Below are 6,040 nucleotides of genomic sequence, written 5' to 3'. Positions count from 1 at the left end.
TTTTTAGTGTTAACAATTTTTTATTTACTGAATTATTTATTTATTTATTTGGTACCTCCGCGTATCCAGACTGTTATTTACACGTTGTATAAATGTTTATCGAATTGTTTTTACGACGACCTATAATTGTATCAAACATGTGTCTAGTTTGTTAAATTCATTTTAGTTATTATTATTATTTTTATTATTATCATTATCATTATCATCATTTTCATTATTATAGTAGTGTTGAGTGCGCTACGCGAGATCCGACATTTTAGCTCTTCAGCTGTTATACCTCATGAATTTGAGATTTACGGAGATGTCCTCGTATTAATATAGTATATTATTATGCCTACTGTTTGTTCGATTTTTTTTTTTTTTTTTGTAGGTATGTTACTTGATGTATTTGTTTAAGTATTGTCTGTGATATTTTATTGCCTATTTAGATTATTATTATTATTATTATTATTATTATTATTATTGAAAAGCATAAAATCTTAAAAAGAAAAATCAGTGTTGTTATAATAAATAAATTATTATTAATAAATATACATGTACGATATGTACTGTAAAAAAAACCTAAAACTGTCATTTTTTTTTTTTGTTATATTTTTACCCGCAAGTAGCAAAAAAAAAAAAATCAGGTAGTTCGACCCTGCAGTAAACAACACGCATAAAACGGATTTTTACCGATCACTCCGACGGTATTAGCGCTGTTGGACAACCGTTATCGAGACTTCGGCGGTAACGGCTGAATGCGATTGAAGCGTTTTTGCAACAGTCGTGTGAGGGCGCGGGAACTGTGAATTTTCGAACAAATAAATTGCCGTGAACGACCCTCACACAGTCACACGTATTATACGCAGTTAAACATTATCAAAATAATAATAGTAATATAAAATAAAAATTATATAACGTCGTCGTCCCCATGTACTAGTGTATAAACCACATGGTTGATAAATAAACACATACAGCAATTTATCAAGGTCAAAATTATTTATTTTTTAAGTAACATAGTCATTCAGTCTGATTTTTGGAATTTTTAAATAAACTCAAAGACCATATTTTCAAATCTTCGTAATTTATTGTATTACTTCAAAAATATCTTGTAGAGATCCTATAATATTCTGTTTTCTATATGAAAGGCCTTCTTTTATATTGTAAGTTGTTTAGTGGATATTATTCCTAAAAACGTTGACAAATCAAAATTCAATCGAATAGTTTTTGAGTTATTTAACTTTATGTGCTATGCATAACAGGTCAGTGATAGTGAGTTTATTTACATTTAACAGAAGTTTGTATCACCACAAAATACTCCTGCAGTCGTATAAAACAATCTTTATGATTTAAAAAAATAAATAAATTGGCTCACGTTAGATATACGTTTAACTATTCTAGAAATCATAAATTGAATAACTACACGATTAAATGAAAAATATGGACGAGAATGCTCGGAAAATAACCATGTAGATTGATATACTGTGCTCAAACGACAAGCCTGCAAACCGCTTCGGTGACGAACATTATCTTTTTTTACCGGACTGCTTGCAAATTGCCACTTAAGGATGACTCCGGGGGAGCACGAAGATGAAATATCACTATCACAATTATTATTGTCGGTACGTGCAGTATGCAGTTTAATATGCGCACGACAATGACAACGATATTGTATGTGTAACGAGTTGTGAAAAGTATCGCGCGTGGCTATAGGTACCTGTGTTATACTACGAGTATGCGTGCAAAACATCATTTTGTTGAGACGGTCTTTGAAACAGCAGTAAAAAAATATAAAAATAAAAATGTATAGGTATATCAAAAAGGAGCCGCGGCCGGCGATAATATACGTGACCGTGAAAACGGGATAAAACTCTCGTACCGTTTCCATCTGTTCGAACTGCGGGCGACCGGAACGACCCGATGGCGCGTGTGTGGTACACATTGTTGGACATTATTATTACGATTTCAATAGGTACCTATGCTCACAAAACGACAATATAATAATAATAAATGACGTGTACGGCGACGCGTGTTAATGTCCGGCAGTGTATGATGTAGAGGCGACACTTGTGTTATAATAATACTTATTTATTTATTGTTTATAAACTTGTTACGATAAAAACGAAAAAATGTAATACAAAACAGTAAAGTTTCCCACCTCCTCGAAACGTAAAACTTTTCGTGGATATGCAAGGGAGATTTTTAACGTGTAATTAAAGATATAATCATATTTAAACTTATAAAGATTTAAAATATGTTGTCAACTAATACATCAAAAAAAAAAAAAAAAAAAGAATGAAGAAAATAATATTAATAATAATAGAAATTATTAAAAGATAATATTATCAAATTTTACTGAAAATGAAAATTATAGCACACAAAGATGTTATTGATGTTTAATTTTATCTTTTGACAATGACAAGTTACATTATTCATACAAGCAATTTGACTGAATATTTTCTCACGCAATAAGATGAAAGCAGATTGATACATTTTTTTTTAATTCAGTTACATTTAAATGATTATTTTAAATTATATAATTTTTATTTCTACGTAAAAAGAGTTAGTACTAATAAAAAATTACACTGGACATTAAAATTAAAAGCATGAAAGATACTAAGAACAATCTCAGAATGAACTTGACCTTAGAGGTGTAAGGACTAGAAACAATTTGAATGAAATCAAATAACTTTGTAAGAAACTGTATGAGGCCGTAATATTATCAAAATCTGCTTTATCGAAACAGCGAAACTGAAACGGAAACAAATATTTGCAAGATGAATGGTCTTTTTGAACTCGTACGTAAATGTGTTTAAGTACTGTGAAAATATTTCCTCCATCGTCGTCAGTTTTAGACGAGAAGCTAAAAATGTTCCTTTTTGGTTTAATAAGAAATTATAATCGGAATTTTTTTACTTCGGGTTGTCCGCCGTTACGAAATTATTAATTTATAGGATTTCAAATTTAATAATTAAGAGGACGCATGTGTTATCTCCACCTTACATACATACGATACAACACAGCAAATTTTTCGTTTAGCAGAATCCAATTTATACTGTTAGCTTTAATATTAATGTAAATTTACCTATTATTAAACTTAAAGATAAAAATTTTATTTTGGCCATCACTTAGATTTGATAGCAAATTTTCAATGTTTTATGTATGTAAATACACTTTACTGTTACTTAAGAAAAAGACATAAAATGTTTACAATTAAATACATTAATACACTTTAAAAAAAGTCAATCTGAGGATATTGATATTAACCAAAATTATAATTTTGTATTTTAATTGTGAAATTTATATAATTATTAAGTATTAGTAATGCAGTATGTTGAACTTATACTAACTCAAAAATGTTCTTAACAATATCACATGCATTTTATAATGGTTAATAATAAATAATATAATATCATAATTATATTTTATACTAGTGCCATACGCAGAATTGTTTCACGAGGGGGGTTTAAAGGAGGTAGCAAAAAATAATAATTCCGTTCTACAATAGAAGTAATTACAGTTATTTTTTTTTTTCATGGGAGGGCTAAATTCCTAACCTCCCCCCAGTCGATATGCCACTGTTTTATACATATTATTATTTATAACTTATAAGTTAATACCATAGTACCTTCAATCGAACGATGAAAATAATTTCATAGTATAATAATAGCTTAAAACTAATTTAAGTATTTTAAAAATGTCATTGTGTAAAAAAAATAATAATATAGACACACGTAGGTAATGGTGAAAATATGTGCGACATTTCACGGGGTTAATATTTTTGAATTACAACAAATTTATCACATCAATAAGAAAAAAATTGTCATTTTAATTTAAATATCCAATTTTGTTAAAATATGAATGTAGATATTTGCTAAAAAAAAAAAAAAATTCCAAGTTTTTTATAATTGTATAATTCTGTAAGTACAACCATGAACCATGTATTACATTTTCAAACTTGAGCTATTCAAATTTAAATAATTTGAGAATTTTATCTAAATATAAACTTATACTTACAAAATAAACATGTGCTTATATATTTTTTAGATTTCTATGTTTGTTAAACAGTATTGGATGGGTATCGAAAACAATCTATACTTGATAATTGGCCATAATCGATCCAATGTATAATAGTTTTGGTTTTTTTTTTTTTTGTTGTTCGTTGAATGACAAAATGTATAACTGGAAAACAAATCATGTTTACGATAATACCGGATATTATATATTAATTTTTTATTGTTTTGATAATCAAATCTTATGTACCTATAATTTATAGCAAATAAACATTGTAAACGACAATCATAAAATAAATATCAAACAAATCCTCATTATATGTATTATTTTTAGTGACGTAACGTTGTCATCTATATGTTTAAAAATTTACATACGTTTGGATGAGGCTCGCATAGACTTGAAGACAACTATGAAGTAATTGATACCAAATGTTACGCATATATTCTTTGAGATTTTTAGAATGTTCATAACATAATTTTTTGACCCAAATGAATTTCTAAAGGGTAGCTAACATGTACATTTCATTTTTGTCCATAAAAATCGAATATTTTTTCTTTATAATCATTAATCAAGGCTACCGTTGGTTATTGTTCATAGTTTGTAGCTTATATGCTTAAAACTACTAAACTGGTTTTTTAAAAAAAATTAGCAATTATTTTTAAAGATATCAAAAAAGTACAGCTTGAATCACGTTCAAAGTTATAACGAGTACTATATTATCCAATCTGACACAGGTGTGTTGGCCGAATGAGCCCACAAAACGAGGTACACCGACGCCGATTTGCTCATGAACTGAAGAATACTAAAACTGTGATACACGGATATAGCACCGTAATAAATGCTAGTCATTTTTGCTAAGCGAATAGAGTAATACTTCTGTCTACTAGTAACTTAATAAAAATTTCAATGGCGAGTTATCTATATTAAAATAATTTTTATTTTGGTCAACCGCTTACTACTTGTATTTTATTTTGAAATCAACGGTTTTGTACACTTTTTTTTATTAGTGCATTTACATTATTATATAGTTAAAATTATTCATATCCAGCGGTTCTTAAACTGCGGTCCATAGCCCTCTGGGGGTCCGAGACATTTTTGTCGGATGCTTGCAGGGGCTCTATCGGTGGTCCCGGCGTAGACATATAATGTGGTGAATATTTTGTAAAAAAAATATATTGGTAAATAAATTAGTAAAGATGAAGGGAGTCCGTGATTTTTAAAAGTCTTTCATGGAGGGTCCATATTCTACAAACATTTAAGAACCGCTGCAGTATATTATTACTATTATATCCTAAGTATTAACAGTACATTGCGCGGTGATCCATTTCATATTCTCACTCGACGTAAGTCTAGGATTTTGAAACCAAATTATTTTATAAAACTATGTATATTGTTGTATATAGTCTTATTATTTGCTTTGTTAAATTATTAAATATTGAATTCGTATAGTTACTATTATATTTTATTTTTAAACTAAATGAGCGGAAATGAATTGGACTAATGACAAAAGGATCAATAAACGGTTGCTTCTTGAGCCCCGTGTGGACCTAAATGATAAATCGTTTTTATAGGATTTTATTGGATCCTATAAAACCATAATAAATTATATTACTAGATGACTACCGGTGACCTTAAATCACGTGACTACCACCGTGATAAAGCCAGGTATACGTATACTTGTTTTCGATTATTTATATTGATAATATATCTGACCCATTATGTGAATAAACCCAAAATCAGAAGACTAACAATTTCCTTTTGATATAAATTGTTTTTATGTATAGGTACAAATGAATATAATATATACCTACTATTATACTAATTTCGTTTGACCAAATATGATGGAATATTTATCTACAACTTCACAATATACGCATTGCTGTGTTATGGCTAAATCTAAAAAAATTGTATAGCTTATAATTTTGATTAAATAGATTTTGATTGTAATAATTTTAATAAAAAATAGGGGTTATGACCGTGATATAATTAGTTTTTTTATTATTTTTTTGTTTAATGAATTATTATTTTTGTTGTGTTTTTCTACGAT

Source organism: Melanaphis sacchari, unplaced genomic scaffold (genome assembly GCF_002803265.2).
Source record: "Melanaphis sacchari strain LSU unplaced genomic scaffold, SCAv2.0 Contig2_pilon_pilon, whole genome shotgun sequence".
In the NCBI taxonomy this organism is placed as follows: Eukaryota; Metazoa; Arthropoda; class Insecta; order Hemiptera; family Aphididae; genus Melanaphis; species Melanaphis sacchari.
This window is presented reverse-complemented; position numbering follows the sequence as displayed.